The sequence below is a fragment of the Pleurodeles waltl genome, chromosome 4_1 (genome assembly GCF_031143425.1).
Source record: "Pleurodeles waltl isolate 20211129_DDA chromosome 4_1, aPleWal1.hap1.20221129, whole genome shotgun sequence".
In the NCBI taxonomy this organism is placed as follows: domain Eukaryota; kingdom Metazoa; phylum Chordata; class Amphibia; order Caudata; family Salamandridae; genus Pleurodeles; species Pleurodeles waltl.
The window spans coordinates 100393156-100416913 of record NC_090442.1 but is presented as its reverse complement, the minus strand read 5'-3'; positions in this window follow the sequence as shown (position 1 = coordinate 100416913).

Sequence of the window (23758 nt, the reverse complement as noted above, 5' to 3'; positions counted from 1 at the left end):
ATCTAAGAGTGGAGATAGAAGTTGCCTACATTCAGACTGTTGCACATCTTGCACTTGGGAACTAGGGGGACCTCTGGGGGCCAAGTGTCAGGCCCCAGGGAGCGGGATCATGGGCCTGGGGATAAAAAGCCTGAAGTTTGCACAGGGACGCCCCTCCAATTAGAAGGCAGACTCTGTAGAAGTTAGAAAAAAATCTGTTGAACCAGAACAGGTGAATCAAAGTTTATAACAATTAAATCTCTCTCACAAGACTTGTTTGACAGACCCACCCAACCTACCCTCCTCACCATTAGTATCGGAGGTACCATAAAAAAAGGAAACTTGGCATTAGCATGGAACCAATGAATAACCTTGTTTTTCAATTTGTTTTCAATTTGGTGTAGGTCTTATACTATTTGCTTGGAGCCTGGGAACATTTGTGGTTACTAACACAAACAGGCAGGATTCCGGGGGAGGTGTAAAACCCCTGACTTGGAACCGTGGGGGACAGATCTAGCTCTGGCTCACTCCAGGTCCATCGCCAAGGGACTTGGTGTTTGATGCATATGAACTTTGAACTCTTTAGGCATCATTGTTGCAGGGTGGATTAGTGGATTAGCACCCGAATTTCCCTTTTTAGTGGTGATTACCTCACTAAAACAAACTTCCGCTGAAATACAGCCCAGCCCAGCCCATCAGTCAAGCCCTCATCGGCTTGACAGATGTGGGTGCAGCATCCCCAGGTAACGTTGGAGCTTCTGCAAGTTGTAAAGGGACTCTGTCATTTGCCACCAGGGTCGAGGTATTGGTCCATGATTGGGGCTGAGGTTGAGATTGCGATTGAGGCATGACACCCCTTTGTGAAATAATGCAGTCCATATAGGGCTGAGTGAGCCCTCCCAGTATCTCTTCTATAGCTTTTAGGTGACTTTAAATAGGGTGCAATCTTTTGGTGAGCTCCTCTATTATATGCTGTAACACGAGTGGAACAGTTATGCTCTCATGTGGTTTTTCAAGCCTGTCACTGCTGTTATCAAATCTAGAGCTGGTGGGGCCCGTGGTGCATGTGCGCTTATTCCTTAAAGTATTATCACCACACTTTCTTTTCCCTTTTACTGTGGAGATCTCTAAGTCTGTTGCGCCAACCAGAGGGCCCAATGACGCCGGTATAGGTTCTGTCTCAGTTGTCCCATCCAAACTCGCCATGATATCATGGTGGTTGGTTGTTGGGAGAGCCAGATTTTTCTGAAAATGCAAAGACTTCAGGAGTAGTAGTGGGGGGGGGGGTGGAGATAGGGAGATAGGAGCAGATGATGCTGGAGTGAATAGACAACGATCAGCAATCTCAATTTCTTCATCTATAGCTGTGACAGCTTTTTGTAAAAAGCTGTCTAAGGTTTTCTTTATTTTGGAGCTATACTGGGGGAGGGGGAGCACCCCCTTCCGTCTTCCCATCTCTAAAGTCTCACTTTTGCGCTTTGGTGCTTTTTACACTCGCTAACCCCCCTGGCCTCCGTGGCACTCGGGGGCTCAACTGCAACCGCAACAGCCACAACAGGCGCAACAAGCCGATGGACCACTCCCTTCACTTCAAAAGCCACCTAGCAGCATATAGCAAACAAGTGCGTCCAATCCTTTTGGGGACGTGCTCAAATCCATACAGCAATCACAAGCCCATCAACATGTGGAGCCCTGAAGAGGGCCACACTTGCACCCTCCAAACTTGACTCACAGACACATTCCTCTGCCACAGGTCATCTTGCCGCGGTGTGGGGGGGGACCAATCTCCAGGCCCAAGCAGGATCAAGATCTACTCCATGGGTCAGCACTTCCTGACCCCCCCATCAGGTCGTGCTCACCGGGCACGCACTCACTGGGCTCTCGCCAGACAGAGTTGTGGAGGAGGCATCCATCCCAACACACAGTCAGCAGAAGGTCGGCATCCGGCATCAGTAACCGGCTGTCGGGGCCATCTGGGGTGATCTCCTAGTGGCCACAGCTCCCGCTTCTCCACGACCGGACAGACCGGAGCTCCAGGCACAGCAAGAACCTGGCAGCGAGAACATGGCAGAATCCTGGCAGAACGCCGGAGCACCTATTCCGCTATAAATGCACAGAGGCAAACCCACACACTAACTGCAGCATATATATATATATATATATATATATATATATATATATATATGACACATGTGTATGTGAATTAATAATTAATGTTAAAAAGTTTAAAATATTTAGAAATTAAATAATATCTTATGATTACTTATTCTAACAATCTTTTTATTTCAACGTTTTTTATGGATTTCATTATAAATGTGAATGAAGATAATTTTGACTTTGGCCTTTGAACTTTTTAATGTACTAATATTTGTTATGTTACATTTTTGCAACATAATTACATTATTTTAAGTTGATTTCCTCCATAACTTAAGTTATTCACAAGACACTACAAATAAATATAAATAATGCAATACATTGTAAGCATTAATGGCAATTTAACTTAATATATTCACATTATTTAAATATTTTGTTAAAAGTTAAGTTGATAATGCTGTGGCAGTTTTTATTTGACTCTGCATTTAAAATAAATATATGATATTAATTTGCATTTAATATTTAACATAAAAATGTGTTCACTCATTTTTTCTCATTTAGTCAAATATTTCACTTTCCTTTATATTTCATCATGCAATGAGCATTTGTAAAGTGCACTATCATCCACAAGGATATCCTAGCACTGAGAAGGTGTGTGTGCCTAGCCCTACCTAGGATAATTTGGTTAATTGAAGAGTCCGGTTTTCAGCTTCTTGTGAAATTCAAGAAGAGTAGAGGAAGTTCTAATATGGAGTGGAAGATCGTTCTATGCTTTAGGAGCGATGTAAGAAAATTCCCATCCTTTTGACCTGGTTTTGTGTATTCAAGGGTGTGTGTGAAGTGGAGACGTCTATTTAGTTGGTGGAACAAGAAGCAACTGTTCATGCAGATGGGGGCCTAAGTTGTGGAGCCAGTGGAGCTCCCTGATGTGTGGTGTGATGTGAGTTCTGTGTGGGAGGTTGGGAATGGGTCTAGCTGCTGAGTTCTGCATGGTTTGTAGTCTTCTGGTGGGTTGTTTGGTAATCCCGGTATAGAGCATGTTCCTATAGTCCGACTTGCCTGAGACTAGGGTGAGAGTGACATTTTTTCAGGAGTTGCTTGGGCGCCATTTGAAGGCTTTTGTCTGCATCTTCATGGTGCAGAAGCAGGATGCAGAGACAGCTTTGTCTTGTACAGTCATTTCAAGTTTGCTCTCAATGATGATTGTGGCATGGGTGCTGGCTGTGGGTGTAGGTTTGAGCTAAGCCTGCCACCAGTCAGAATCCCATGTTGAGATGTTCTTGAAGAGGATCACTATTTCTGTCTTATCATTGTTCAGCTTGAGACATTTGGTTTTGATTTAGTTAGCAACTTTGATCATGCGGAAGCAAAATTGTTTCTTGAGCTGGAGTCCTGTCCAAGTGGGGGAGTATGATTTGTGTGTCATCAGCGCAAGAGAGAGTGCTGATTTTGTGTGCATGGATGATGTTGGCCAGAGGCATCATGGATGCAAAAAAGAGGATGGACTTGAGCAATGGAGCTTGAGACACTTGGTTTTCATCTGTGGTGGTGCTGATTATTGTTTAGCGCTGTGGTTGAGCTCAAATCTGGACTGCATGGCATTGAGGAAGTGGTAGTTGCAATGGGTGAAGCTTTAGGTCAGAGGGAAATTCGTCTGTGAGTTGAAATGCAGAACAAAGTACACAATGTTACAGCACTATTAACTTCAACTATTTTATCAATATTCCCTAAATTTAGATCTTTTTAAACATTAAATTAAATGTGTTTATATTTTTAACTAGATTCCATAAGTAGCCTAGCATAATTTTCAATAGGTTTTTGTTTCAAAACCCTACCTTACTTATTTTCTGAGACAGGGAGTTGCTATATGTGTGACTGGCCATATGTGTTGCTGAGCTGGAGTACATTTATTATGCCTTTGTTGGCTGTAAAGACATTAAAGTATAGTTTGCGATATGTATACTCTTTTGTGGGTGGGTGCATGTCCCTTTTTAAAGCCCTCCATATCCCTTTGTTAACCCTCTTCCATTTAGTAGTAAGCCTCTTATTTTTCACCCCTGCTGTGGTGCCTTACACATTTACTACTAAGTAGTAAAGTTACAGGTGTAAGCATACCCTCCTAGATAGGTGCTGTGAATGTGGAGATTTACACTAGATTTGTGAACTGCAATTTGTATTAAGTAGACTACTGTAGTACTTCTTTACATACTGTAAAGTGCAGTTTGTGGATCAGCCCTTTGAATGCATACCTAGATGCAGAGAAATCTGGTATTGATGTTGAGAACAGTTTAAAAAATCATAATATAAAAGGGAATAGCATGAGGGAATACCATCACGTCTTTACAAATAAATGTGTATTTTATGTGAATGATTGAGGTAGTCATAACATGGAATTGATGAATGAATATATGAGTATGTGATGGTTAGTTTATGCATTTTACGATGAGACTAGCATAATACCTGAGCGAAGCAGCCAATGGATAACATTTCTTTGCCATCTGTTCTCTTTCCACCTGTGACTGCGCCACTATGAAAAAACTGGTGCACTCAGCTGGTTATGCATCTAATTTTTTTTTTGCAAAAACCTTGAATGCCTTTGCTTTTACATGCCCATGATGTCTTTGTTGAACATATGGAAAGATATTGTGGGTGTGAAGTATAGTGCAGCCAGTACACTGACGGGTGGCTTAGGAGCAGACTGTAGGTGAATTTAACTCCTGCTTCCAGCCAGCAACCATGTCAAAGATCACTTCTGGAGAGCGGCAGTATCTAGCAGTGACTGCTTCCCTGAACATGCCAAAGATATTAACCCTCTGTAAATTATCTTTCTGCACCTCAAATAATTTTTCCTCAAAATGAGGAGCAAAGCTGCAACAATATTCACCAATTTGGTCAACCAACTGTTTTAGGTGTGTGACTTTCTTTCTTATGGGAGCAGCCTAAGTGGGATTGGTTAAAGTTACACTCAATTTTAGCTGTTGGTGGGAGTGAATATTCACTTCCTCCTCCCTGTGCATTATCAGGTGTATTAAATGTGTTTTTACCTCAGAAATAATATGTGTTTATTATTAATTATACATAAAATTATTGCTCATAAAATATAATATATAAACTTAAAACTTAAATGATATTATGAATGATTTAAAATAGTTACATTTTTTATTCTTCTACTTATTTGACACCAGGTGTTTATCCTGAGTGCATTTTATGTTAGTGACTTGCAGAAGCAAAAATTATAATGGTGAAGTGCTTCATTTAGGTGCAACATTTGTGAATAACAGTCATTTTACTAAATTGTGGATGTGTTCTAGTTTTTGTGTCTGCCTTCGTTAAAGTTAAACACTTTAAAATTGCAATAAGTACATCACTTTAGTAGTAAGCACTTCCCGGTGTGCAACAACCACCCCTTTACCCACCCATTTTCACAATTAAAAAGAACATGTGTGCCCAATGAGGTCCCAACACTCGTGGCAAAAAAAAATCAACATATAAAAGAAAGGCGGAAGTATGTGGAGGTCTCTTCAAGAAGGTTGATGAACAGCATTTGTAAGTATGTGAAAAAGTAGTACTGGAAAATTAAATACAGTTTCAAATAATGCTTTCTTTTTTTCTTATTTATTAATGAGTTATTGGAAAAGTAGTATCAGGAAATAAACAACCATATGATACATGAGAGATTTGTAACTGCTAAAAAGTTGCTTTTGTGTGTTTCAATGTATTACTCTTCCTTTGATCCTTCCCAAATACTTCACCCCACTTCTCTGTCTACAACTCACTCATTTGTCATTTTGTCATCAAAGAGGCTTTTGATTCCTTTAACAATTCCCTCTTTCTTTCCACACATATCAACATCCAATAGCATAGAAGTGTCTTACTCATACCTATACCTTCAAATAGGAGACATAAAAATCTTTTCAGTAGGCCATTTGGTACAGTCAATAACAGCCCTAGAGAAAAACATATTTAACCTACTGTCACGTAATCAGAACACATTTCTATTTGTCACAACCAAAGGCATTACTCAAGGAAGCTGCCCCAAACATTTTTCAATGTGGGCAGTTGGTCATTCACTTGGAGGATTATTTTTCTATGTGAAACACCTGAAACATTTGCAGCACATACCTTTCACCAGATGGCGTGTGGCACAAACAATGCTTTCTTGAATAGGCCCCATTTCTTTTTTTTTACTTATTGGCTGTTGAACTTTTGGGTCATAAAATGTTTCAGTAACATATTGTACATATTGTTTTTCTACTATTCAGGACTTTCAGCAGAATTTGATTGCACCTATATTTTTGTTCTTGATGTTTATGATGCAGATAATTTGGAAAATGTTATTGTGTTAGAAGAAATGTAGTTGTGCATTCTATATTTTGTAGTCCATATTATTGTTTTACCATATTTTAGGTCATTATTGTTCTTGTTGATATTATTATATTATTCATTTGAATATGTAGAGAGTGGATATTTGTGTAGTTGATATTTAGACAATCATATCTTTGTATCACCATATTTTTGTGATTGGTATTGCTGTCCCCTATTTTTATCTTCCCTGTTTTTCCAGTGATTAGGATACACTAAGGTATGTATATAAAAATAAAGTTTACTGTTAAAATGCACTTGAAAATATGCTAAAACTGTGAGAAACCAGAGCTTTTTGCAGTGATCCACATTTTGTGCCCCCATTTTTGAATACTGGATGCTAGTTTTCTGACTATGAGGGTTCCCTGGGCTCTGCTAACTTGATCCAGAGTCTGTGCTCTGAATAGATGGTATATGCAAATTATGCATAAATATAATTGCCATGGCAATCGACCTGTAATTCCCTAATATTTTTTAGGGCATCTAAGTTTAGAGGTCCACCAGATTTAGGCCCAGATTTATGTTAAGGTGGCGCAGCGCGGTGCTGCGCCAAAAATAGCAGTGCCACTCTGCACCAATTTTGAAATGCAGGGTTTCACCGTAGTTAGAGTAATTAAGTTGTCTAGCACCAATGCAGGCATCCTGCACATAAACAATCTAGAATGGTGATTTGGCACTTTTATGTGTGCTGAAAAGTGCAGCACACATAGAAGTACCAAAGCATCATTTTGAATGATTGTTTATGTGCTGGAAGGTGTCCCTTCCTGCACGTAAGCAATTGTTCATGGCATTTTGCTTCTTCTATGGGTGCTGCAGAATTCAGCACACACAAAAAGAGTAAAAAAACAAGGAGGAATAAAAGCATTCCTCCTTGTTTTGAAAATTTTTGGCACTTCCTCAGGTTTACAACAACTCGTAAATGTGAGGCAGCATCAAAAGCAATGGGTGTTGTGGTGGAACGTCCACCGCAACACCTACTGCACAGCCTTCTGATGCAGAAAACTGCATCAGAGGGGCCCATATTTACAAGGAGGCATAAAGCCACAAAAAAGTGGTGTTACACCTCCTTGTAAATATGGAGCAGTGACGCTCCTGTGGTGCTAGGGGGTCTTAAATATGCCCCTTATTGCACTTATGTGTGCACTGCTCTATGACCTGCCTTCACTTTAAAGGCCAGCCCTGTTTTGCAGGCTGCTTTGTAAGTAAATTTAAATGCAAATTTGACCTTGGAATTAAAAGTACTTCCAAAGTCTTCAAATTACCCTATTTGTTTATATAGGTCACCCCTACGGTCTCCACCAAGTGCCCCAGCGGTATGGTGCCTTGTAACTATAGGCAGGGACAATATAAAATATGTTTCATATGCCCTGATGAGGGAAAAACTGCCTCTTTAATGTTTCCCCCTTTGTAGTACATTAGCTCGATAGGCTAACATTAGAATACTTTACTAAATTATAACTATTGCTAGGGAAGAGCTAAACATGTCCTTCTTGGGCTTAAAATGATAGTTAGAATGAATTCAAGAACTTGCCACTGTTAGATGTATTAAGACTATCGTAGAAAATAAGAAATCCAGCCTTCCAGCAGCTGATCTCTGTTTGGCCAGTCTCTGCCAGGCTAAGTCAAGCTATCATAATGAGATGTCAATTGACCTTCATTGAGGCAATGGGACATCTGGTGGGTGGAATCCACAAGCTGTCGAGCTAAAAGCAGAAAAGGGGCTTAGTTTTCTATGCATTTGTCAAGCATGTCATGTGACAATTCCTGCAGGCTCTAATTCTTACTATGTGGATGCTCATGTAGTGGAATGTCCACATAGGAGGTTTAGAGCCCCTTGTACAAATGCACATTTTTTCTGTGTTGGAAAAACAAGTTTTCCTGTGCAGATAGATCTTCTCCTACACTGTGAAATATCATTCTGGACATTCGGATCAACCTTTGGGCATACCCACAAACAAATATAGCAAACAACACTTTGGACACATCGTGCGTGGGATTTACTACTATGGTTGAGAAATTTGCTGTAATAAGGGGATTCATGTCTGCCAAGAGTCCTTTGGGAATTCTTAGAATATACAATTAATATTTATTGATGGTGTTTGATGTGGTGTTTACATTGTTTGTTCAAATTTATGGTCATTATCTGAGCTGTTAACACTGCGTTAAATAAATGAAAGCATAGAGTGAATGCGTGGAGCTCTTATGAAAACTCAAATAATAGGTCTGTTGGCATTAATCATGCCAAAAGAATAGTGCAAATGCATAATATGAAAAATAGAATTTCAACTTGACTGTTTCCACCCAATTAGACATGCAGAAAGTCAAACATCACCTCCCGAACTATAGTAGAAGCGTCACGTTTGGGACGGATTAACACCTTCCTCCAAAGTTGTAATCAGGCCCTAAGTGAGGATAAATCTTTAGTGCAACCATCACTGCCAGATAGAAAAAAAAAACTTCTAACACAGGCGGGTGGTGCCTAGTACTAAAATATGACTGAATGACAATGTTGGACTGAATCGACCAAGGAAGTGAACAAAGTACAAAATAGAGTGATATTGTACTCTCTCAATTACTTTCAGCTTCATGTAGAAATTCAGGCAGTCAATAGTTGCCAGATACTTAAAATGAAAAATGCAACAATTGCTTTCAAACAAATAGAAAAAGACTAAGGGCCAGATGTATCATCACGGCCCATTGCGATTCGGTAATAGGGATTTTTAAGAAATCACTATTACCGACTTGCAAAGGGCCATGTATCACATTTGCGAATCGGTAATAGCGATTTCTTAAAAATCGCAAATGCTATTACCGAATCGGAAATTGAGATATCAGCCCCATTCGCAGCTATGGGCCTGTTGGCCCATAGCTGCGATTTTTTGCATTTCCAAAATTGCGATTTCTGAACCAGAAATCGCAATTTTGGAAATGCAAATCCCCAGGGTGCTGGGGGCCTATGGCCCCCTCTGCTGCACCCCAAAAATGTTTTGGGGGACATGTAAGGTACACACATGCCAAAATGGCATGTGTGCTTTACATGTTCAATTTAAAAATGCAGTTTAACTGCATTTTTTAATTTTGCACCAGGTTACCACCTGGTTGCATATCATGGTATTTTGCATGTGCAAAATGCCATTTTTGGAAAAATCGCAATTTGCGATTTTTTCCAGCATAGCCGTGCGACCTGGAATTTGCGAATCGCAAATTGCGACTTGCAATTTCCAGGTCGCAATGCAAGAAATCGCAATTTTAGTGATTTCTTATTTGTGGTCTGTGAATGCCTTTCATGCATCACAGACCACTGTTTTGCACTCGCAAACGGCCAAATTTACCGATTCGCACCATTTGAGAGTGCAAAACTTTTTCATACATCTGGCCCAATATGTACACATATTAACGTCAGTATGGAAAAAAATGAGGATATGCTTATATATCCATACAATCAAAAATCATTGCGGACATAATTATCAAGGTATTGGTTTCCCTTGCGTTATGCATGGTGTTGCAAGAGCAACACAATACCTAAGTTAGAGTTTCCAAGCAACACAAGTCAACCTTGCATGGCCCTGCATTGCTTGGTACATCTGCAGTAATGCAAGGCAGTGCAAGTTACTGCTGTATTACTCTGCCCTGGAAAGCCTTGGAGTGTGGGTGTTTCTACACATCCACCCAGAGTTTGTCACACCCCCATATTAATTAGTACTGATAAACATGGGAATGTTTCTAAACGCTACGCCTTCCCAGGGTAGGGACAAAAAGGTGAAATATATTTATTTCACCTCATTGTTTCCACTTTCTAAGTGTACTGCACGCACCCTGCAGCACCCTTAGAGAAAACACCTCAGAGCATTCCTCAAAAAAGAGTTCTGCCTGAAACACAAGCACCCTTGCACCATGGTGCAAGGGTCCCTGCATTGGTGCTAGGCAGCAGATTGTGTGCCAGAACAGACAGAGAGCAGGATTGTGCATATCTCTCCCATTCCCACAGAGCAGCACAGCAAGTTGCCTTGCTGCATTGCATTTCATTGCATTGCATGAAAAAATTAGAAAGCAAGCCCTTAGTTTGTAATTTCATATTAACGTTCTGTTTTGTGTCACATATCCTAAGCAAATCCATTGTTGATCTTGTTATACTATTCCTCCATGGCATTCAATCCTGTCTCCTTTGAAGTACGTCAGTATAGCAAATTTCTATTAGGTCACTTCTTCTCTGGTTTTTGTGCCACCTCAACAACCAGCCAGACAAAATCTTCTTCAGTGTGGCCTTTTTCAACAAATTGTGCACCTGATCTTATAGATGCAACTTTGCAGATGGAATTATATTGGCCCAATCTTGTTTTTTTAGATTCTTTGGTTTGCCCTATGTAATGTCACTCACATGCACACCATAAGAGGTTCCTAAAAGTAACATCATACCTCTTAAAAGTGTTGTCCAGGCTGCATCAATACTTTTGTAATTCACAAAAATGTTGAAAGACTAAGGGGATCATTACAACATTGGCAGTAAAAGCCGCTTACCGCCGTGCAGAAGACCACCAACACACCGCCGCGCCTGCGGAACTCTGCCATGGTCATTATGACCCAAAGCCCGGAATCCGCCAAAATCTAGACACCCACACAAGTCCGCCACACCAAAGGTCAGTGATAAACTGGCGATAAGAAATCTTCTACCGTCATGCCAAAAGGAATACGCCCACACTATCACGACCCACGAATCCACGCGGCAGTCTTTCAACCGCGGTATTCCATTGGAAATGCTCAAAATACACACACATTTACAAAACACTACCACATTGGACAATTCGAAATACACACACCTGACACACATACACACACCACTCCCACACACTCAATACAATATAAAACACACATCACCCACAAACCCCTACTACAACAATTGCGACTGAAGGCCAGAGAGAGACACCACCATCTACATATTTCGCATCCACAGGCACTCAACACCATCACCCACATAACATCCACGCACCTCACACAACACACCACTAAATATCACCCCACACATCACAACACACACCACCCCACACATCACCCACACCACCCCATGGCACGGCAAAGTCACCCCAGGTTCTCTGAGGAGGAGCTCAGGGTCATGGTGGAGGAAATCATCCGGGTAGAGCCACAGCTATTCGGATCACAGGTGCAGCACACCTCCATAGCTAGGAAGATGGAGCTATTGGAAAGAATTGTGGACAGGGTCAACGCAGTGGGACAGCACCCAAGAAATAGGGATGGCATCAGGAAGAGGTGTAACGACCTACGGGGTAAGGTGCATTCCATGGTCTCCAGACACCACCTTGCGGTACAGAGGACTGGCGGCGGACCCCCACCTCCTCCCCCACAACTAAAAACATGGGAGGAGCAGGTATTGGCTATTCTGCGTCCTGAGGGCCTCGTAGGAGTAGCTGGAGCAATGGACTCTGGTAAGTCAAATCTTTACTAGTATATCCCCCACCATACCTGCATGCCATCACATATCCCCACCCTCGCCCTCACCCCCATCACTCCTACTCCTCGCACATGTCCCAATATCACAAACCACACATCCCAACACCAAGCCCTGCATGCAACACCAAGGCATGGACACCCATCATCAAAGCATGGCCACTGCACATACTCATACACCCCCTAAACCATCATCAAACAAGGACCTACACAGGAATGCAAGCACTGGGGTACACGGTCACCCACCCTAAAGAAACCTACGGCTGACCCAAGCGACCTGAAAAACTTCCGCCCCATCTCTCTTCTACCTTTCCCAGCCAAGGTAATAGAAAAGACCGTCAACAAACAGCTGACCACCTTCCTGGAAGACAACAACCTGCTCGACCCTTCACAAACCGGATTCCGAACCAACCACAGCACGGAAACCGCCCTCATCTCAGTCACAGACGACATCAGAACCCTGATGGACAACGGTGAAACAGTCGCCCTCATTCTCCTCGACCTCTCGGCTGCCTTTGACACCGTCTGTCACCGCACCCTAATCACCCGCCTACGCTCCACCGGGATCCAAGGCCAGGCCCTGGACTGGATCGCCTCCTTCCTCGCTAACCGCTCCCAAAGAGTTTACCTCCCTCCGTTTCGCTCAGAACCCACCAAGATCATCTGCGGCGTACCTCAAGGCTCATCGCTCAGCCCGACACTCTTCAATGTCTACATGAGCCCCCTCGCCGACATCGTACGCAAGCACGACATCATCATCACCTCCTACGCCGACGACACCCAACTTGTACTCTCCCTCACCAAGGACCCCGCCAGCGCCAAGACCAACCTACAAGAGGGTATGAAGGACGTCGCAGATTGGATGAGGCTCAGCCGCCTAAAGCTGAACTCTGAAAAAACGGAAGTCCTCATCCTCGGCAACACCCCGTCCGCCTGGGACGACTCCTGGTGGCCCACGGCCCTCGGCACCGCACCGACCCCCGCAGACCACGCCCGCAACCTCGGCTTCATCTTGGACCCTCTTCTCACCATGACCAAGCAAGTCAACGCCGTGTCCTCCGTCTGCTTCCTCACTCTCCGCATGCTCCGCAAGATCTTCCGCTGGATCCCCGCCGACACCAGAAAAACCGTGACCCACGCCCTTGTCACGAGTCGCCTGGACTACGGCAACACCCTCTACGCCGGGACCACCGCCAAACTCCAAAACCGCCTGCAACGCATCCAAAACGCCTCGGCCCGCCTCATCCTCGACGTACCCTGCAACAGCCACATCTCCGCACACCTGAGACACCTGCATTGGCTCCCAGTCAGCAAAAGGATCACCTTCCGTCTTCTCACCCACGCACACAAAGCCCTCCACAACAAGGGACCGGAATACCTCAACAGACGCCTCAGCTTCTACGTCCCCACCCGCCCCCTCCGCTCCGCTGGCCTCGCACTTGCTGCCGTCCCTCGCACCCGCCGCTCCACGGCGGGTGGGAGATCTTTCTCCTTCCTGGCGGCCAAGACCTGGAACTCCCTCCCCACCAGCCTCAGGACCACCCAGGACCACTCCGCTTTCCGGAGACTCCTAAAGACTTGGCTGTTCGAGCAGCGATAACCCCCCCTTTCCCCCCTAGCGCCTTGAGACCCGCACGGGTGAGTAGCGCGCTTTACAAATGCTAATGATTTGATTTGATTTGATTTGAACACCATGACACACACAGATGCAATAATCATGCTTTTACACCCCTGCAGGACCCCTACCCAACGTCGCCGGACAGAAGGGTCCAGACATGTCCACTCCAACCACAGAAGAGGCCCACAGTGATGACAGCAGCTCTGTCCAACTGGATCTAGATGACCAGCCCGGCCCATCTGGGACCTCGGGACAGTCGGTTCCCCTCACACTGGCACAAGCCACTACAGACCTTCCCCCCTCTGGAAACACCAGCACAGCACCCACCCAGCGAGCCCATACCTCTGTCCCCAGGACACGTCAATCAGCCGTGTGTCCACCACTACAGGGAACCCAGGCTAACCCACCACCCCAACAACAACAGGGACATGGGGGCAGTGGCAGTGGGCACACGGTTCAGGGAACAGAGGCCCAGGAACACAGGGGAACTGGGAGGGATGCTGTGCGACAGGGGGAGGACATGCCCAGGGAACCCACTCTCCACAAGGCCCTCTCCAACATCATGGGATCCTACCACCATTCCCAGGAGACGATGGCAACAGTACTGGCAAAGTTTCAGGAGACCCAGCGGCTGCAGGAGGAACAGTATTTGGGCTTCAGAGAGGAACTCAAATCCATCAATTCCACCCTGGGCACCATTGTAGGGGTGCTGAAGGAACTCGTCAACACCAGGAGTGAGTGTTTAGGCAAGGCCTAGGTATGTGTGACACAGTCAAAAATAATGCCATGTGGCCCCCTGAAATGGCGGCTGCCTGACTTGTAAAGTGGGACAAGGGGATATGAGGTAACTGCGCTGGCGTTGTACGCCATTGCGGTAGGCGGTCGAAGACCGCGGCGCAATTCTGCATTGGTTAACATTGGACCCTATGGGTCCCAGGAGCCAATGACGATGTACGCCGGCGGTGATGGTACGCACTGCCGCGGACGTGACCGCCATTTTCTGTCTATTCAATTACTCGATACCTGATCTTTGACAGGAGAGGACCTACACTGCAAGTGCTACTGTGACCTCAGTCTGGAAGAGACAATGGCTTGTGTGTCTGGGGAAAGGGCCCCTGCCTTCAGCACGGAGGAGTTGGACAAACTCGTGGATGGGGTCTTCCCCCAGTACACGCTACTCTATGGTCCTCCAGACAAACAGATAAGTACACTGTGAGCATGCTGTATGGGCAATGCCTGTGTGGAGTGGGGTGGATGAAAGATAGGGGGGTGAGAATGAGGCATGCATGAAACGACGGTGAGTGCATGTGCTTCATGGCAAGGGTAGGGATGCGGGCCAATGACTGTGACGGTGCAGTTTGTCATTACTTCTCTTTTTCCCCTGTACAATTCCTGTAGGTTAGCGCCCATCAGAAGAAGGGCATTTGGCGGGCCATCGCCAAGGAAATTCGGACCCTGGGGGTCTACCACAGACGGAGCACCCACTGCCGGAAAGGATGGGAGGACATTCACCGCTGGAGCAAGAAGACGGCGGAGGCCCAGCTGGGGATGGCCTCCCAACGTGGGAGGGGTGCCCATCGCACCATGACCCCCCTGATGTTTAGGATCCTGGCGGTGGCGTACCTGGAGTTGGATGGGCGCTTGAGGGCATCACAGCAGCAACAAGGGGGTGAGTACACTCTCATTCTGCTGATTCAGCGCACATTGTAGGTGTCTGGGTGGGGGAGGTGGGCTGTGGGTTGCCCTAGGCCAGGGCGAGTTTGGTAGTTAAGTTCCCTTCTTCATGCAGGCCCTGTGGTACCCCACCCCACCTGTGTACAGTGACAACTACACCTAGTCAGGCTCCTGTGACATCCACGTGTGCAGAAATCGGCCATAGCCTTGTAAGCCATGTCCCAGGGATTGAATAGTGGACCCCAGTGCGCGGCGTAGTGCAGGGGGCTTCTGTGTCTGTCTTGTCCGCCAACGGTAGCGGTATTGCATGCACTGAACATGTCTTTCTTCTGTCTTCCCCCCCTTTTTGTGGTCTCCCTGTTCTTTTGTGCATTAGCATCATCAGGCGGAGGAGCAGTGGCACCGGAGCAGGAGGGAGCTGCATCCCACATGGCCCTGGAGGGCGAGACTACGGACTCCGAATTCACCAGTAGGACGGAGGGCGAGGGGAGCCCACGGCGGGGACAGGAGCTGACACCAGTGATACGGACTCCTCCTCTGATGGGAGCTCCCTTGCGGTGGTGGCCCCATCTGTGCCCCCCACATCTACAGGTAGAGCCGCCACCCCCTCCTACCAGCACCACCCTCCCAGCAGCCCCTCAGCGTTTGGCACGTGCCCGCTCACCCAGGAGGGTCAGCATCACCTTCGCCCCAGGCACCTCAGGCCCTGCCTCAGTCACCCCTGCTGCCCTCAGTGAGGAGGCCATTGACCTCCTCAGGTCCCTCACTGTTGGGCAGTCTACCATTTTGAATACCATCCAGGGTGTAGAGAGGCAGTTGCAACAAACCAATGCATACCTGGAGGGCATTCACTCTGGTCAGGCAGCCCTTCAGCGAGCTTTTCAGACTCTGGCCTCAGCACTGATGGCATCCATTGTCCCTGTTTCTAGCCTCCCCCTCCAACTTCCTCCACCCAGACCCACACCCCTGTACCTCTGCCTATCCCAAGCACACCATCAGACCAGATGCATGCACACACATCAACGCACAAGGGAAGCTCTGGCAAACATAAGCACCACACATCCCACAGACACTCACACAAGCATCACACACATGCAGACACAACAACATCCGCTGCCTCCACTGTGCTCCCCTCCTCCTCATCTCCCTCCTCCCTCCCTGTCTCATCTCCACTCACACCTGCATGCACTACATCCTCAGCCACTACGTCCATCACCAGCACACCCATGACCACACCCGCTCACGTGCAGTCACCACCCCCACTACCATTCACACATCCCCTGTGTCCTCTCCCAGTGTGTCAGTGAGGCCACCTCCCAAGGTACACAAACACAGCCACACACCCACCCAACAGCCATCCACCTCACGACAGCCTCCAGCCCATGCACCTTCACCCAAAGACAGCAAACGTATACCTCCTACAACCACAACCTCTTCCTCCACTCCCAAACCCCCTCCAGCTACCCATCCCAGTGTTCCTAAGAAACTTTTCCTGGCCAGCCTTGACCTCTTTCCCTCACCTCCCCCACCCCTTCAGTCTCCGAGGGCCCGACTCTCCAGGTCCCAACCCAGCACCTCAGCCACAACATCAGCGGGACCATTTGTGCCAGTAGTCACCGGATTATGGAGTGCACCAGGCAGCAGGGCAGTCATTGTGGCAAGGAGCCAGAGCACGGACAGTCCCCCATCTGTCAAGCATAAAAAGTTGTTCACTGCCCGGCGGGAGAGGGGAAAGAAATCAGCCACCAAAGCCGCTCCCAGGGGTACAGTTGGGAGTGTGGAGACAGCTGCGACACCATCCAAGGTGGGGAAGGGACACATTAAAACTGGCAAGTCTGGGAAGATCAGCACAGCGGACAAGACCGCCAGCAGCCCCGCTGCCCAAGACAGGACCGCCAGCAGCAGCCCCGCTGCCCAAGACAGGACCGCCAACAGCCCTGCTGCCCAAGACAGGACCGCCAGCAGCACCGCAGGCCAGGGCAAGACCGCCACCAGATGAACCGCTGCCCAGGACACCGCCGCCAGCAGCACCGCAGGCCAGGACAAGATCGCCACCAGCTGAACCACTGCCCAGGACACCGCCATCAGCAGCACCGCAGGCCAGCGCAAGACCGCCACCAGCTGAACCGCTGAACCGCTGCCCAGGACACCAGCGCCAGCAGCATTGCAGGCCAACCACAAGACCCCCACCAGCTGAACCGCTGCCCAGGACACCGCCGCCAGCAGCACCACAGGCCAGTGAGTGCCAATGATTCCGACGCTACTAAGGCCGCCACGGGCAGGATGAAGCACTCTGGGCACCAAGCCCCTCCAGAACCAGTGGAGAGTTACATCCACTACCTCAGTCCTTGGAAGGATGAAGCACTCTGGGCACAAAGCCCCCTCCAGAACCAGTGGAGATTGACATCCACTACCTCAGTCCTTGGCAGGATGAAGCACTCTGGGCGCCAATCCCCCTCCAGAACCAGTTGACACTGTTATCCACTTGATAGACTATGGCTTTGCACTCCCCAGGATTGAACAGTAGGAAACCCACCCACTGTAGAGACTTGAGAGACTGTGGCTTTGTCGTAGTTTGGACTCTTGCTCTGAGCAAGACTGCTGGTCTCAGGATGACAGTACTTTCGTTTGTAGGTGACTAAGGCCCTCATTCTGACCCTGGTGGTCTAAGACCGCCAGGGCCGCGGGCAACGGAAGCACCGCCAACAGGCTGGCGGTGCTTCAGTGCCCATTGTGACCGTGTCGGTGTTCCCCAACGCCGGCGCTGCCTGGTGTATGTGGTTTTTTTCCACGCACACCAGGCAGCGCCGGTCTGCTAGCGCCGGCTAACGCCATTCAATAAATACGGCGCCCGCATGGCGCTTCAGAATGGCGTTAGCCGGCGCTAAACTTTTTTACGCTAAACTGCGTTAGCGCAGTTTAGCGTCAAAAAGTATAAATACGGGCCTAGGTTTCCGCCCATTGGCCTAACAGGAAACAGGCTACAGCATTGTCTCTGGATGCTGTAGCGAGCTGGGTGCACCAGCACCCTTGCAATGTTCACTGTCTGCAAAGTAGGCAGTGACCATGGTGATGGTGCTGAGCAGGAGGGCCCCTGCGCTGCCCATGCCAAGTGGCCCCCTGCACCTGTTCTCCACCATCCTTTTCATGGCTGTGTTACCGTCATGAAAAGACTGATGGAGAATGAGGTTGTAATCACGGCAGCACTGACCTGGCAGATTAGGATCTCCACCACACCAGACCATTGGGATCCAAGATCCTTGTGGAGCTGGCAATTCCCTGGCTCTCCGACCACCAGGGTTGTTGTGTGTCAGTCAGACTGCTGCATAGCAATGGCTAAAGAGTGTTTATCCAAAACCACAAATGTTTGTAGGAGGCCGACACAAAGGCATGTGTCAAAACAAATGGTCATGGTCACACAAAACCTAAAGAGAATTTCATTAAAAATCTTGAGTCTCATTATACAGTCTTAATGATGAATTCTGTAATATTGTGGCACCACTATATAGCTAGGAGAAAGTCAACTGGCACTGGGTCCAATCATGAATTTGGAGTGCAGCTAGGATGATGGAGTAAATGCATTATCCAATCCTCATTGCTCCATCTTCAGTTTGTCAGACCGCTGTTGATGGATAACATATCATAATTAAGGTTTTGTCTGCAGTCAGAGTGGTACGAGGAGATAATCAGAAAAAAGTACATCAATGGTGAATGAGTTTCTAGAGGGTAAACACATCAGTACACCACTATTCTATATTAAGTATTCAAAAACACCTGCACCTCACACTACAAAAGCTATCACTTGAATCCCATTAACCACTGTAACTTCACAACATTAGCAACCTACTTGAGTACTTGGGTTATTTTTGTAATAAAATATCTGGTAGAAGAGCCCCTACATTCGCAGAAAATGAGTCTATTAAGTGACATTGATAATTAGGGGTTAGTATCAAATATTTGGAGGCCTGGTCCAGTCAACAAAAATGAAAAGAGTCAGGAATGCTAAATGTGGGGCTGAATAGTGAACAAGGTGAATGTGTTGCCCAACACCAGACACTCACGGGAGATAAGTGCATAAATGACCTGCAAGGGAGATTCCATTCTCTTGATTTGTATGGCACACCAAGATGCCCTAACAACTGGTGGTGTTTCTTACATGTTCAAGACCCCCATGCCTTGGGAGGAGAAGGCATTATCCATTTTTCACATTGAAGGAATTGAGGGAATTCCATATAGCGTGGAGACTGGTATATTAAAATATAGTATTTTTAACACTAACAAACTGACCCTCTCTGCAGTCAGTCACCTTTGATCTCTAACTCTGATCTCTCAACTAATGGCAGCCTATTAACACAACTTTCAAATATGATGTATGTCGCTATTAAATACATACCTAAGTATTCACTGTACAACATTTCATCACTCTGTTACACCTTTTTCCGTGACCCAGCTCTGCAATCTTCAATCGTGGAGAGGTATCTATTGTGATAATGTAAAGACTGTAAACTCTTGACCATGTAGTTCTACTTGGAAGGTCATAGTTAGCTAACTCACCACATGACTGCAATACTAGACCAAATGTTTTCTTGACTGGTCACAGTTACCCATCTCTTTACATAGTTGCAGTAAATACCTCTCTACGATTGAGGATTATAGGCTGATCTATTTAGAATGGAATATCTTTACTTGGAATCAAAGGTACATAATTACTTTCATTCAGAAAAAACGTATATCTATGAAACACACAGTACCTCAGGTTTCATATTGTTTGATTTTAGTACAGTTAAATGTGCTTATAATATTAATCAAGTGCCGTACTTTATGTTGTTAAACATTTACTAAACATGTTTTATGATATAGAATGCCTAGAATAACCAGACTGTGTGGGTTACATTTATAATTGTTGACCACTCAGCACAAAGCCATACAAAACCTTCAGTGGGAACATCTATCCTGCCAATAAAAAAAACGGATGTGGACCGTGTCCTACGCCTACCCTCCTTTGGCGAGGCACTACACCAAATGCAGGTAGCAGAGTCCGATCTCCATTAAAAACATCTGTTTCCCTTTAAGACCCCTGTGTCCCCACACCCCATTCACTGTCACTACCTTTGTCCAACTGCTGTACAGTCTTGACACCTACACCTGTGGCTACCCAGTCAAGGTCACAGCACTATTTTAACTGGGCTGACAGGATTGGGGAAGGAGCTTCTGCTTAAGATGGCTTAGGGGGCAGCTAACAATGTTAACATCATGGGTCAAACTCTGATTGGTGCAGCGACACAGCAGGAAGAACAGGTTGGCCAGATTATCCAACATTTAAGGGACCAAAATGATCTCTTCAGTATCCACAATGAGATACAGAGTGCCCAAAATATATTCCAAGGTCCACAAAGCGATCCTACCTTTACATTCCATGGTGACACAGGATTACTTTATAGCATTCTCTGCAGCAGTGTCCAATTTAGTTGGACCTTTCCATGGTCAAGGAACATCTGCTACTAGCTGAATCTCTGAAACATCTCCAGTGGGCACGCCTATGGAAAGGGGTACATTGTTGCTTGCAAAGCCCCCTGTCACTACCTCCCGAATTGACCTTTGGTCCACTTAGGGTCCTTTCAGGAAGGGTTGCTCATCTGGCTCCATTGAAGAAAACACCCAATAATCCACCAACAAGAAATGCAAAAAATTAACTGGTTGTAACCTAGCTCATCCCAACATGCCACAGTGATCTCCACAGATGCAAGATTGTGGGACAGGACAGAGCCTGCAGATCGAGTGGAGGTCTAGATATTGTCTTCAAGGATAGCATCCAACACACCACCATATCCACAGACACCAGTGCCAGAGCCACACAACTGGCTTCTAAACTATGCATCATAAACAACTTTACCCTGGGAAGAACCCTCATCTACCAGCCTCAAAGACCCTGAGCCAACTTTGCTAACAACATCACAGACTTCATCCCCCCCCCTCAAGTCCAATTCTGGGTCCTTCATATTCCCCGGTGTGCTTAACTACCACTTGGAGGACCTCACAGATCCCAACACCAACAACCTCCTTGAGGGCCTAACCATACTTGGACTCACCCAGTGAGTTGAAGGTCTACCAACACTGTCGGACATTTACTGGACCCTAGCTTCACAAACTTCATCAATATCGCACAAGCCCACCCCACTGATTTGTACTGACCATGCTCTCATCCACTTAGACCTGCTAACCCACCACTGTCACAAAATAGATTGTTTCAAATCCATGGAACATAACTGGAATCTGACACTAAAAGAAACATGGACCTTGGAGCTCCAAGCCCACCAACCATAACACCAGGATGATCTCTAATGATCCACCACCAGCTTTGACACCTGGATCACCTTCTGAACCACTGGCCTAACCCCCCGCCCCAGGACACCACCATCCACAGGACCAGACCACAAGCAAGTTGGTACAAGGAATAATTACGAGTCACCAAGCATCAATCCAAATAACTGAAATGCAAAGTGAGAGCAACTGACGGTAAATCTGACTAATACACCTACAAGTCAGCCCTCAGGTTTTATCTCCAGTAAATCAAGTCCACTTAGCAATAAGCAATGACTGAATGCATTGAAAACAGCACACACAAAGACAGAGAAATTATAAAGGATTTCACCTCTTCCACCACAAGCTCTACAACTATCACCCGTACGCAAGACCTCTGTACCAAACTCTTCCACTATTTTAGGAACAAGATCAGTTACATTAACAACAACATTGACCTCTAGGCAGACCCTTCCACCCTCACAGCCCTTCTGCAAGATTAACCACCAGAACCTCATCATGACCACCTGTCGCACCCTCACCATGTCAGAAACCACAACAACTATGCTCTACATCCATTCAAGTATACTTTTAGACCTCTACCCACACCACACCTTCACCAAAAAACGGGACCCCATCAGCTCAGCCCTTACCACCATACTCAACAGGTCCATCAGCACAGCCACTTTCCCAGACATGTGGAAGCACACCAAAATACTACACTTCCTGAAGAAACCCTCAGCGGACACCAGGACATTGACCAATTATCAACCAATCCCCTTGTTACCCTATTGTGATAAAGTACTGGAATGAATCAACAAGAAGAGGCTAGCTAAACATTAAAACATCAGCCATCTCCTCAACCCCACCCAATCTGGACTGGAGGCCAACCACATCCGCCAGACTCATAATGAGGCCATTTATGTTGGAATTACCATCCAACTGACCAGAAGACTTGAGACAATACATAATGCAGAAGTCAGATTTACACTCAACACTTCTACCCCAGAACACACATCACCTCAAACCTCGAAGGCTTCCACTCACTCCCCATTCACAAATGTTCACTCTTCAAACTCCTCACACACAGATACAAAGCCTGCACAATTTAGGCTACTCCTACCTAAGCATCCACATCAATTTCTGCACTCTGACTTGAAATCTCCACTTGTCCAGCCTCTTACTCAAAGCCAGAACCAGAAGTCAACCTTTCTTATATCTTGCTGTTCAGGCCTTGAGCTCTTTTACATCTGAAAAGCATCCTAAGTTCTTGGATTCCACAATAAGCTAAAGACATGGCTCTTTAGCTAGACCCAGGACACAGACGGAGCAGTGGCCCCTTATTAGTGATTCCAAACAATTGGTGGCTCAGCTTTTATTTCACTTCCAACATACCTGTCAATCAGTTTCAGAGAATATGAAATTATATTGTGTGAGAAAACAGGGCTGATTGCAGAGGCCCCATAACTTTTTGCCCCCATTTTCCTCTTTTTGCTGGTGTTTTCCTGACTTTGATGGTGCCCTGGGTACTGCTAACCAGTCCCAGGGCCTGTGCTCTGTGTAAAATGGATATGCAAATTAGGCTAATTATAATTGGCTAAGTTAACCTACCTATAAGTCCCTAGTATATGGTAGGGCATGTAGGTTTAGGGACCACAGCATAGGTGGTGCACACCTAGGTGCACTGCTGAGGTGCCCAGTGTCATTTTAAAGGCAGGCCTGCCTTGCTGGCTTCTTTTAAATTAAAGTTATATGCAAATTCGACTTTGGAATTAAAGGTACTTCCAAAGTCTTAAACTACCTTATTTTTACATATAAGTCACCCCTAAGGTGTGCCCTATGTGCCCCTAGGGCTGGGTGCCATGTAACTATAAGCAGGGACTTTATAAAAATAGATTTATAAGCCCTGGTGAGGTAAAAACAGCCAAATTCGTTTTTCCCTCATTGAAGTAAATGGCCTTCATAGGCTAGAATGGGCAGACTTTATTTTAAATTTTAAAGTCTCCTTAAATGTTGCATACCACGAATTTGGTATCAAATTAATTGTTGTAATAAATCCTACAACTTCCAGTTGTTGGATTTAATATAACTTGTTCAGGTAAAAAGTTTAGACTTTACCTAAAAAGTTGCCAATTTCAGCTCTGCATTGTTTTTGCTGCTGTGCTCTGATTGGCCAGCCTGCAGCAGCTTCTGCCAGGCTGCCTTGATTAGGTGTGAAGTGGCCTGGCTTCACACAAAGGAATGTGCTTGGGGGAGAGAATCTCCCCT